Source organism: Ursus arctos, unplaced genomic scaffold (assembly GCF_023065955.2).
Source record: "Ursus arctos isolate Adak ecotype North America unplaced genomic scaffold, UrsArc2.0 scaffold_9, whole genome shotgun sequence".
NCBI lineage: Eukaryota > Metazoa > Chordata > Mammalia > Carnivora > Ursidae > Ursus > Ursus arctos.
The window spans coordinates 624264-637008 of NW_026623111.1; positions in this window are offsets into that span (position 1 = coordinate 624264).

Here is a 12745-nt window from a genome sequence, read left to right on the forward strand (position 1 = left end):
CCCCCGCTCGCAGGTGTCTGCGGTCTCGCCGACAAGGCCCAGGCGATGGACTCCTCCAGCCGGAAAGGGCAGGCTCTGCACCAGCTCCCAGGGCTTCATCCTGCAAGCCCCCTGCCAGGGCGCAGGCGCACAGCGACCACGGCCCACAGCGCCGGGGGCGCCCACAGCCTGGCCGCCGCCGGGCACCCGCCTCGCGGCCCCAAGTGCCAGTGACGGAAACACTGACCTGCCAGCGGTTTTCCCGGCGAAACCGGGTTTACTCAGGAGCCGGTAACTGCAGCGGACACGAGCGCAGGTGCGTCGGGAGAGCCAAGCGGACGAGAATCTCACACAGGAATGGGGCTGGGAAGCAGCTCTAAACACGAAGCCCATTGGGGTCACCTGGCAGTGGGGAGTGCAGTAGCTTCTCATTGGCTGGGCTGTGGCAGTCTCTCATTGGCTGGGCTGGGGCGGTCTCTCATTGGCTGGGCTGTGGCAGTCTCTCATTGGCTGGGCTGTGGCAGTCTCTCATTGGCTGGGCTGGGGCGGTCTCTCATTGGCTGGGCTGTGGCAGTCTCTCATTGGCTGGACTGTTGCTGGGGGAGGAGGAAACCTTCCTTCCTCCTGCTGGGATAGGAAAGTGGTCGCTCTGGCAGCGTCCAGGTGCAAGGTGCATCTGTTCCGGTTGGGTCTGCCGCTGACCGCTGACCGGGAGGGTAGGGTGGGAGCCCCCCTGCCTGCCTCCAGACTCCATTCCAAATGAAACCTCTTATTAATTTTTACATGGACAAGTCCCTGCCCCACCCCCCAGTTGCTCACCTGTGGAATGAAGGCACTGCCCTGGGGAGGTGGGGGTGGGGTTCCTGGAAGAAAGGGCCAGCACGGGCGCTGGTCCAGCTGGGAGGGCGTCCGGGGTGTGTCCAGGTAATGAGGTCAGGGGGCCTGGGTGAGAGAGCCCTGGGGACTGGAGGCAAGGCCACACTGACTAGAGAGATGGCGCCTTAGCAGCAGCCCCTCTCATTCCCCCTTACGTTCTCCAGCCCTGTCCCTGCAGATGACAAGGCCTGCATCCTGTCCTCCTGCCCCCGGGCCTCTCTCCAATGCTCTGCACTCCACCTCAAGGTTGTCACCCACCTTCACGTCTGCTTGCTGTCCCCCTGCCTACACCTGGCGCCTCTTGGACGTGAGCCCAACGTGGGGCTGGCCAGATTGCTCAGCTGCCTGTATCCGGCAGGTGGGAGGAGGGCACTGAGAATCAGAGTGTGAGGGACCCTCACCCAGCCAGGGGAGAGCCCCTCCTAGACTTGCATGGCCACAGCCTGGCTCAGCGCAGGGAAGTGACTCCCCCAGACACCCTGCTGACCGGGAGCGGGAGCCTTCCTGCCCAGATCAGCACAATGAAAGAGTCCTGCAGACATGCAGCCAATCAAGAGCCCTCCAGCCCAAGGCGGACGGGTCTCCAGCTGACCAGGAGCTTTCTGCCCCAGCTCAGCTGACTCGAAGGAGTGCCGTGGCAGCAAGGCTGACCGCGAGTCCAACCAAGCCAGCACGGGGCAGGCAAGTGCCTGGAAGCCCAGCCTGCGGGGCACATCCAGCCCAGCACAGGGCCAGAGATTTCCAGGGCCAGCCAGGAGCCCTTCAACACGGCTTAGTGCAGCGTAGGGGTCCCTGCACATCTGTCTTCCAGTGCGGGGGCCAAGTGAGGGGCTGTCCATGAAGGCGGACATTCCTCCCTCTGCTGGAGGCGGCTCCCAAACCCAGGCTGGCTGGGGCTGGATACCAAGGCTGGCAGGGCTTGGAGCCATGCACAGTGCAGTCCCCATGTTGGGCCCCAGTGTGGACATGCTGGTGGGTACATGGCTGGCAGTCCTCTGGCCTGGGACCAACTTCAGCCTGGCGTCCCAGTGCCATGCCGTTTGGGGAGCCTTTGTCTCTTGGGGAGTTGTCTTCAGAGGGAGCGAAGGGCGCCGTGCCTTGAGCTAAGTGCTAGACTGGGAGCTGGAAAGCTGTCCATGGGAATGAACTCATCTTTGACCGAGTCTGGCAGAAAGCTTGAATTTATGAAAGCAGCTTTTAATACAAGCAGGGAAACGAATAAATCTCTCTCTCTCTCTCTTTTTTTAAGATTCTATTTATTTATTTGACAGAGAGAGAGACAGCCGGTGAGAGAGGGAACACAAGCAGGGGGAGTGGGAGAGGAAGAAGCAGGCTCCCAGCAGAGCAGGGAGCCCGATGTGGGGCTCGATCCCAGGACCGTGGGATCACGCCCTGAGCCAAAGGCAGACAGTTAATGACTGAGCCACCCAGGTGCCCCATGAATAAATATCTCTTTAAGAAAGTATCTAAGCTAGAGGTTTCGCTCTCCTTGCGTGAAGAAGAAAATCAGATTGAGAAGCCTCCTTGGTCTCTTGGTGTCACGAGGAGGGCACAGTGTAAGGGCCTTGTCAGAGCTCCAGCCTCCACGGCACGGCATGAGAGCAGGGTGCTGGGAGCAAGCTGTGGGGGAGACCCAGGCCCTGAGCCCGGAGGGGGGTCCTGGCTGAGCTCCTCAGCTGAGAGAGGCGCTCCCTCCTGGAGGGGGAGGCGGGGGCCTTAGAAGAACAGGCCAGACCATGGGGTCAGACGCAGGCCCCGGCCCGTGAGCTGGAGAGCAGCTTCGGCAACTCGAGGGGCTTCCTGCAAGCTTCTGCCTTCCAAAGGGGTGCTGCCCCTGCACACACCCACCCGGGAGGGCGTCGAGTGGGGGCTGGGCCGAGTGGGGGTCACCTCTGGGAGTGGGGGTGGCGACAGTTTCAGGATTTATATGTTTTAAATAAATAATCATTTCAAAATAATTTAAGATCAACAATCCCAGGGTGAATGTGGTGCACGGCCCCGGGGAGCAGTCAGCACTGCCCCTCGTGCGTCCCTCTCCAGGTGGTGGACAGGGGCCTCTGCGGCCCCGAGAAAGTGTGCGGGAGCTGATGCTGAGCACACCGCTCTGTCCCAGCCACAGCTCCCACGTTGACCTCTGCAGAACACGAGGCCAGCCGCTGAGGTCGGCACCATTCTGATAGAAAAGCAAAGCAAAGCAGGTATTTCTGCATGAACCGTTTCTGGCCCAAGTCCTCCCAGCCGGACCGTGGCAAAGCTTGGGGTTGGACGCAGACTTTACGGCTCCAACCTGGGCACAGCAGCAGGTGGTCTCAACTGCAGGATCGTGCCTGATGTGGGCCTTTGAGGAGCAAATGGGATGGGAAGACTTGGGACCGTTCCTGTCTCTGGGTGGGGTGCTGTGGGATCGGGCAGCAGGCAGGGACTGCAGTGAGTGCCAGACTGGTCTCTGCTCTGACCAGGGTTTGGGGGACGCCCTGGGACTCGCACTGGCTGCTTCAGGTGCAGGGCTGGGTGCACAGAGCAGGCGAAGCAGGTGACAGGCGCGAATAGGCACGCTGTGGAGACTAGAGGGCATCTGGATGTGGGAGATGGGTGGTCCTTTCCAAATCCAGAGCTAAGGATCTGGGATGAACTGGACAGAAGGGGGGGAGGTAGTGTCGCAGGCTCGGCCCCTCCTGGGAGATGGTCCCTCTTAGCTCCAGGGAGGTGGGGTGGGAACTCAGTGTGGTGCAGGTCCCAGTGAGCTGGGGCCTGCCTGGGCCTCCAGCCAAGGTGGAGGAGGAGAGCCGAGCCCTGTGACCCCTGGACGGAGCTCAGGGCAGGGTGCTCTGACACCGGGGGCAAACTGATGGGGGCCATGAGGAGGCCGGCTCTTTGGCGTAAGGCGAACTTCAGGGGGACATGGGAGAGAGCGTTCATCTCTAAGATGGCCGGCGTCTGAGCTTATTTGAGGGCTGCTGGTTTCAGGAGCCAGTGGGGAGGCTGGCAGGGTCCAGGTCACTCGGGCCTGGGAGGGATCCTTTGTGTGATCCCACGGCTGGGGACCGCCTCTGCTCAACTGCTCAGACCCCACTTGCCGTACCCCAGGTGCTGGACACAGCAGACTCCTGGAGGGGCCGGCACCTCACTTTGGGGTGTGATCCGGACCATTCGCCCCTGGAGTACCCATTCCTTCATCTGTAAATGCAGACGACTCAGGATGGGGTGAGTGGAAGGCAGGAGACGGCAGGGCTGGGGAGGGGACGGGCAGGGCCAGGGCACAGGTGGAGACCCAAGGAAGGAGGGACGGAGGGAGTGTCCTGGCCCTTCCTTCCTGAAGGCAGAGCGTCGGCTCTGGGAGGAGAGCACCCTGGGTGCTGCCTGCACCCTCCACCCAGCTTCTCTGCCCTCTCAGTCTCAGGCCATGAGCCCGCTCCAGACCTCTCCCGCTTCCTCTTTGTTGCTGGGCACCCACAGGTCTGGGCCCGGGACCCACAGGGATGTCCGGGGCTCCAGGGGCAGGCACGGGGCTGCTAGCTTCAGGGAACTGTTCCGGGATGTGTGCACAGGTATGGCACGCATGTATGTATTTTGGTGTATTTGTGAAGTCACGGGAAGCTGCAGGTGGCACAGAAAGTTCCCTTCCTCCATTTTGCCCCAGCGTAACATCCTACATCACCGCAGATCAGTACGAAAGCCAGAAAACCAACACCGGCACGATGGGCACGGCTGGTCCCGCTGGCTTATCGTGTACTGTCAGGGAACCACCAGCACAATCCAGGTGTGGACCTGCTCCCTCAGCCCAAAGATCTCCCTCATCCCCTCACGCCTGCTCCCAGTATCGCTGCCCATGGCGATCACCGCTGCGTTCTCCATCTGGGGAGCTTTGCCCCTTGGAGGGTGTTACGTGAGGGGCCCTACAGCTGGGACCTTCTGAGATTGGCTGGTGGTTTTTACTTCCACTCGGCACAATGCCGCTGAGATCCATCCAGGTTGCACCTTCCCAACTTTACGGCTGCTTCATCAGCGAGCGGGGCTCCGTCGTGTGGATGGACCACAGTTTGTGCATTGCGTCAGCTTTCGAGTTTCCTGTCTCACTGCTACAGATAAGCCCTCCGTGAACACCTGTGCACAGCCCTTTGTGCGATCTTAAATTCTCATTCCCTGGGATGAAGGTCCGTGAGCCCGACTGCTGGGTGTAGGGTTTCTGTCGAGCTTTGAAGAGCCTCCCGAGCCGTCTTCCCAGAGCGGCCGTGCATTTACGCCCCCGCCAGCAACGTGGGAGAGAGCCACGTCTTCCCGACGTGTGAGGCTTTCGCTTGTTTGACCGCCTGTGACCAGGTGCGTGGTGATCCCGCATTCAGGTTTCGTTTGCATCTCCCTGCTGGCTGGTGACATCGGACGTTTTCTGTGTGCTTATTTGCCATCTCTGTGTTCTCTGGGTGAAACATCCGTGTCCTTTGCCCATTTCCTATTAGCCTGGTTTGGGGACTTTTTCCTGTCGACTCTGAGTGTTCTGTATACATTGTAGATACAAGTCCTTGGTCAGCTGCGTGGCTTGTAAATCATGTCCTCCTGGACTGTAGCTTGTCCTTCCATCCTCCTAACCGGAGCTTTACTAGAGCAAACGTTTTCATTTTGGTACAGTCCAGTATCACATGTTTTCTGTGACGGATTCTGCTTCTGGGGCCATGTGTGGGCCCCACCAATCCGCAGGTCCCGGGATTTTCTCCCGCGTCTCCTTCTGGAAGTGGTACAGTTCGCTCTGTACAGTGCCGTGCTCAGTCTGAGCTCGCATCTGTAGAAGGAGTGAGGCTGAGGTCGGGCTGTTTTTATTTGGGTTTTGTTTCTTGCCAGTGGATGTCCAATGGCCCTTCTCATGAAGTAGACTCTTCACTTTTGTCAAAGATCAGTGAGTCGGGGGTTCCGGTGGCTCCGTCGGTTGAACGTCCAACTCTTGATTTCAGCTCGGGTCACAATCTCAGGCTGTGAGATCGAGCCCCGTGTCGGGCTCCACGCTGGGCGTAGAGTCTGCTTGAGATTCTGTCTCTCGCTCTGCCCCCTCCCCCTGCTCGCTTGCACGTGCGCTCGCTCTCTCTCTCTTAAAAAGACACTCAGTGGGTCACACTGGCGAGGTCAGCTCTTCCACTGAACCTCTCTTTTCCTCCGCCAACACCGTACTGCCTCGAGACGGAGCACCCCGATTCCCCCATTTTATCCCTTTTTGAAAGCTCTTTGGCTCTCCGAGTTCCTTTGTATTTCCACGCAAACTTTAGAATAATCACGTCTATATCTATGGAACAAATACTGCTGGAATTTCTCCAGGAAACTGTGACGCCCGTGCATCAATCTGGGGAGACGCGACGTCATTACTCTCTTGCATCTTCTAGTCCCTGCCCGTGTGTCTCTCGTTCATTTGGGTGTTTGATCTCTTCCACCAGAGCTGCGTCAACGTCAGCAAACAAGTCTGGAGCACGTTTTTTAGATTCATACCTAGGTGTTTTAATGATCGTAACATTTTACAAATTGTGATTATGTGTTTTTTAAATTGTGGTTTCCGTGTGTTCATTGCTAATGTATAGAAATAAAGTTGATGTTTATATGATTATCTTGTATCCTGAAACCTTGGTGAACCCACATATTAGTTCTTTTTTTTTTAAGATTTTATTTATTTATTTGACAGAGAGAGAAAGCACGAGCAGGGGGGAGGGGTAGAGGGAGAAGCAGGCTTCCCGCCGAGCAGGGAGCCCGATGTGGGACTCGATCCCAGGACCCTGGGGTCATGACCTGAGCCGAAGGCAGACGCTTCACGGACTGAGCCACCCAGGCGCCCCTCACCGATTAGTTCTAAAGTGGTTTTTGGTTTGGGATTTGTTTGTTTGTTTGTCTGTTAGAGTCATTGGAATTTTCTGCATGGACAGTCATGCTATCTACAAATAGAGACAGTTTTCTTTTCCCTTTCCAAACCGTGCCTCCCCGACCCCTTGCCTGCCCCCTGCACTGGCTGGCACTGGGAGCGCTACGTTGGATGCGGCTGGTGACGGAAGACGCCCGTGCCTCGCTCCTGATCTCAGGAGAAAAGCGTCAGCCTCACTACTCTCTCTCCTGTAGCTGGAGGTTTTCTACAGAGGTTCTTCGTCAAGACAGAGAATTCCCTCTATTGTGATATTTTCTGAGCTTTTATCATAAGTGGGTGTTGAATTTTGATTCAAAAGAAATACTCTTTCTGCAACAACTGTTGTGCTTGTGGGACTTTTCTTTTTTAGCCTGTTGGTAGAATGGATTAGTACGGATTGATTTTCAAGTATCAAACCTGTGTCCGGTCTCTGGAATAACCCCCGTGTGGTCATGGCGTACGGTGGTTTTTACGCAGTGATGGGTTCTATTTGACGATGTTCTGATGTGGATTTTGGCTCCTCTGTTAACGAGGGGTGTTAGTCTGCAGTTTTCTTTCTATCCTATCTTTCTCAAGTTGAGTGTCAAGGTAATACTGGCTTCATCAAGGAAATTGGGAAGTGCTCCCTTGTTCTCTATTTCCTGGAAAATATTATGTAACGTTGATGTTAATTCTTCTTTCAATGTTTGGAAAAATTCTCCAGTGAAACAGCCTAGGCTGGAGATATCTTTTTTTGGAGCGTAAAGGTTGTATATTGAGTTTCTTTGGTACTTATAGCGGTATTCGGAATACTGATCTCCAACGGAGGACCTGTGTTAGTGTGTGCGCTTTTGAGAACTTGGTCCATTTCACCTGAGGTGTCAGATTTGTGAGGAAGACTGTTTCCTCCTCATTCTTCTCTGTCTGCAGAGTCTGACCTGATGGCCGTGGGTTCATCCCCGAAATTGATCATTTGTGTCTTCTCTTTTTCTTTATCAATTTTGCTGGAGGTTTGTTAATTTTATGGCCTGCTGTCTAATTGATTTTCTCTGTTTCTTTTTTCAATTTTATTGACTTCCATGTATTTTTATTGTTTCCTTCTGCTTGTCCTGGGTTTATTTTGCTCTTCTTTTTCCTAGTTTCTTAAGGTGCAAGTGTGGATGATTGGTTTACGACGTTCCCTCCTTTTCAGCGCGAGCATTCAATGCTGTAAGCGTCCTCACGGCACCGCTTTAACTCCGTGCCACAAATCTTAATATCGTGTCTTTTATTATAATTTAATTCATTAATTTTAATTTCCCCGGAGACGTGCTTTTTGACCCGTGGGTTATCAGCAGCGTGTTGTCCAGTTTCCGAGTGCTTGGAGATTTTCCTGTAATCTTTCTATTATCTCGTAGTTTGATTCCATTGTGCCTGGAGAACATACTCTGTCTGGTTTCAATTATTTTAAATTTGTTGAGGTTTGTTTTGTGGCCCAATTTATGGCCCATCTTGTTCTGTGCTCTGTGGGTGCGGGCAAACAGCTGGCACGTTGCTGTTGTTGGTGGAGCGTTCTGGGAACGTCCACGTCGGTAACCCTAAACTTGTGCTTTCCGGTACCTTACTGTCCGTCTCTGTGGCATTGCCTATTCTGCACGTTTCCCAGGAGTGGAACCACACAGTGTGGGACCTTTTGTGTCGGGCTCTTCCACTCAGCATGCGTTCGAGCTTCACCCCCGGCGTGTCGGTCCTTAGCTCCTCGTGGCTGGAAAATTTCCTGTTGTAGGAATGGACCACATCTTGTTTCCCCATCGGCTGATGACATTTGGATAGCTTCCATTTTTGGCTATTGTCAGGAGTGCTGTTTTGAACACGTGGGTGCATTTTTCTGCGTGAACATCTCTTTTTCAATTCCTTTGGGTTTATACTGAAGTGCGGGACTGCTGGATCATGTGGTAATTCTACGTCTGAAGTTTTGAGGGACCTGCAGACTGTTTTCCACAACAGCTGCACCATTTCTCATTCCTGCCAGCAAAGTAGGAGAGGCCCACTTTCCACTCCCGCACTAACGCTTGCTGTTCTCTGGCTTTGAATTATTTTACTTGCCTTTTGGAGATCAGGGCTGTCCCGGGGCATGCGCAGCGCTATCTTACTGTGGTTTTGATTTGCGCTTCCCCCGTGACTAAGGTTTGGGAGGTAAAACTTATCCGTGACCCTCTCAGGGTTTCAGGCTACGACTGGCATAAGCCAGAGCAGCAGGAGGAAAGCATGTAAGCTTTATTTAATTAGATTTTACCTGTGTGTGGGACCCAAAGGAGTGATGGGGCCTAGGTGTTTATAAGGCAGGTGAACAAGGAGGGGAGACCAGGAGCCGTCACTAAAGTGCACGGGGAGGGAGGGCGAAGGCGGAGGAAAGCTGTTGAAACGAGGTCTGTCTGCACCGAATCCCCTCAGCCCGACCCCTGGTCTCTGGTGACAAGAATCTTTCTTCCCTTTTAGTAAAGAGGGGGTGTCTTCCACGTGGGAGCGCCAGCCTTTGCTTTCAGGAAGAAAGCTGGTGTTGGGAGGTCAGAGCCCTTCTCGCACCTGCTGTTTTCAAGCCAACAGCCGATATGCCGGCAGGCCGTGTTTTCGAGCGGCAGTTCCGAGCTTCTCCGCTGACGAGGTCGTGCGTCCTTCCACGTACTTACCGCCATCTGCGTATCCGCTTCGGAGAAATGTCTGTGCAAGGGCTTTGTCTGCTTCTAAACGGGGTTGTCTGTCCTTTTGTCACTGAGTTGTAAGAGTTCGTTCCGTCACCGTACCAGATACATGGTTTGCAAATATTCTTTCCCCTTCTGTTCGTTGTCTTTTCACTTTCTCGATAATGTCCTTCGATGCACAAAAGTTTTGAATTTTGATGAAATTCAATCCTTCTGTTTTTTATTTTGTTACTAGTGATTTTGGTGTCACATCTAGGAAGCTGTTACCGGACTGAGGCTTCGATCCCTGGAGTGCAGTTTGGACCGGCCTCTCTGGCCTCACCTGTCACTGGTCTGACGCTGCGCCTTGGTCTCTACGCGCTCCGCCCATGTGGCCGCGTCCACCCCGATGTCCAGGACCTGTGCACCTTTTCCCTCAGTTCTGCTTACCTTGGCCACCCCTGCACTTCTCCCATGCCTGACCCTTAGCCCCCTCTCGAACGGGAGTCTGCACGCTCACGGTGCTGTCCAAGCCAGGGGAGCTGGTCAGGGCCGGCCCTCACGGCCCCGGCAGCAGGCTCCAGACGGGTGGGGGCCCTCTGAGGCTGCAAGCACGTGGAGAAGGTTCTGGAAGGGGAGAGGGTGCATGGATGGGCAGGGCCCCTGGCCCTAAAGATTCCTGTCCATGGGGACGAGCGTAACCTGAGATGGGCACCCAGGGAGGCCCTGCCTCGGATGCCCCTCCTTTTGGCACTGCAGACGGATGCCACGTTGGAAAGCAGCGCCCACAGCTCTAATCCCCCTCAGGAAAAGGGCTCCACACACGAAAATGTTAACCACGGATGTATGAGTGTTCACACCCCCCCAGGGGAGAGGATCCTGGGAGGCTATCTTGTCAACCTGACTCTTCCTTCTTTGTTTCGATGTGTTTTCTACAAAGGAATCTAAAGTTACTATTAGTGCTCTAAAAGGGTTACCTAATTAAATTTCTGCCTCTGAGCTTAAGTGAATAAAGTAAGCCTGCCAAGGTACCTCGGTGAGTTAGCACGAAGATAAACTCAGAATTCAAAGTGCGGGGGCGCCTGGGGGCTCAGTCCGTGAAGCATCCGATCTTGATTTTGGCTCAGGTCATGGTCTCAGGGTCGTGGGATCGAGCCCCGTGTCGGGTTCTGCCCTGGGCATGGAGTCTGCTTAGGATTTTCTCTCTCCCTCTCCCCCGCCCCTTCACCTCCTCCTTCTCTAAAGGAAAGAGAAAAAAAGAATTCAGAGAGCGACCACGTAAAATGTGGAAAATCTAGAATGAGTCGTTACCCTTAGAAAGCAGAAGGGGCTCTCAGCTGGTGATGATGACAAGTGTACTCTTATTGTAGTAAAGTCAGTAAATCCCAATGAGCTGAAAGAATCCGCACAATATTCTTCTTCATCGATCTGTTGGGCAGGGACCAGATATGACATCACAGCACCGGCGGATGAGATCACAGCTTTGACCACGTTACCCCGTCTCTCCCTGGGCACTGACACCGACCTTCAGAGAGGACGGCCATCTCCACGTAAGGTGTGCATGGACACCAGGCCCCCACTCCGCCCCTGCCATTGGGAGCTCGCGGATTGTTCGTTTTGAACTTCACGAGAAAGCTGAGAATGTCAGGATAAGGTCCATTCCAGGGTAGCAGGCCTGTCCTGGGAGAGGAGAGCCACCCTGGCTTTCCCTCCTGCAGTGTGGTAGGTGAGGACAACGCCACGCGGGGTCAGGGGCAGGAAGACACTGGCCGAGCCTCCAGTGGACCGGTCAGGACGGTGTGTGGCTGGTGTGGTGATTCTCGTGGAGGGAGCCTGTCCCCCAAGTGGGGTCTGCGCCCCTCCCTGCTCACCCTCAGGGCTTGTGGAACACGCAGAGCAGAGCAGAGGCCCAGGGGATGCCCTCCCAGACATGGACCTTTCCTGTGTGCCGGCAGCAGCTTGTGAAGTTGGAGACAGCACAAAGGGCAGAGAGACACCTCCTGACATGGAGAGTGGGGCGGGATAGGCGTGCTGTCCAAACAGGGGGCAGCTGGGCTGTCAGGCAGAGAAAGATCCCAGCGGTCAGAAAACTGTTGGTCAGCTGTAAAGCCCAGAGACCTGCAAAGTCTCGCCAGAGCGCAGATCCCAGGAAGTCAGAGGCTCCTTTCCATCCCTCGTTTATGTAAAATTGAGGCGTCGGTGACACACAACGTGACGCTGGTTTCCGGGGCACAGCACGGTGGTCGGGCCCTGTGCTCAGAGGGTAGCGACTGTCTGTACAACGCTACCATATTCCGTACGCTGTACCGTCCACCTTTCATCCCCCTGACTTACTCATTCCAAAGCTGGAAGCCTGGACCTCCCACGCCCCTTCACCCATTTTGCCCGCCTCTTCTCCTCCCCCAATTTTTAAATTTTAATGTATATTACAAACCACATGAAACCTAACCATCTTAACCTTTTTAAAAAAGATTTTATTTGACAGAGAGAGAGCACAAGCAGGGGGAGTGGCAGAGGGAGAGGGAGAAGCAGGCTCCCCATTGATCAGGGAGCCCGATGTGGGACTCGATCCCAGGACCCTGGGACCATGACCTGAGCCAAAGGCAGACGCTTTATGAACTAAGCCACCCAGGCACCCCCATCTGAACCATTTTTATACGGTTCAGTGGTATGTAATACATTCATAATGTTCTGAAACCGTCTCCACCCTCCATCTCCGGAACTGTCCCCATCGCACGCTCTCCCACCATTCTGCTCTCTGTGTCTGTGCTCGGACTCCGCGAAGGGCCCCTCAGACAAGGTTTGTCCGTGCGTCTGGCTTGTTTCGCTGAGCGTCGTGTCCTCGAGGTCCATCCGTGCTGTGGCAGGCGTCAGAACTTTCTTCATTTTTAAGGCTGAATAATGTGGCATCGTGTGGACGGACCACATTTTGGTAATCCCCCTCTGTCCACGGACACTTGGGTTGCTCCAACTTCTTCAGCTATTGTGAGTAGTGTTGCGGTGAACATGGTCATGCAAATATCTCTGCAAGACCCTGCCCTCGATGCTTCTGGAACATACCTGGGAGTGGAATTGCTGCATCATGCGACTATTCTGTTTTAATTCTTTGAGTGACCTCCGTCCTGTGTTCCCGGCAATAGCATGCAGCTCTCCAGGTTCCCCACATCGCTGTCAACAACTGTTACTTGCCCTTGTCGTCTCATGGCCATCCCACTGGGTGAGAGGGGGGATCTCACTGTGGTTTTGACTTGTGTTTTCCCGAGGCTTCGTGATGTTAAGCACCTTTTCATGGCTTCTTGGCCATATACATAACGTCTGTGGAAGAATGCCTATTCAAGTTCTTTGCCCATTTTTGAGTTGGGTTGTTTGGTTTTTT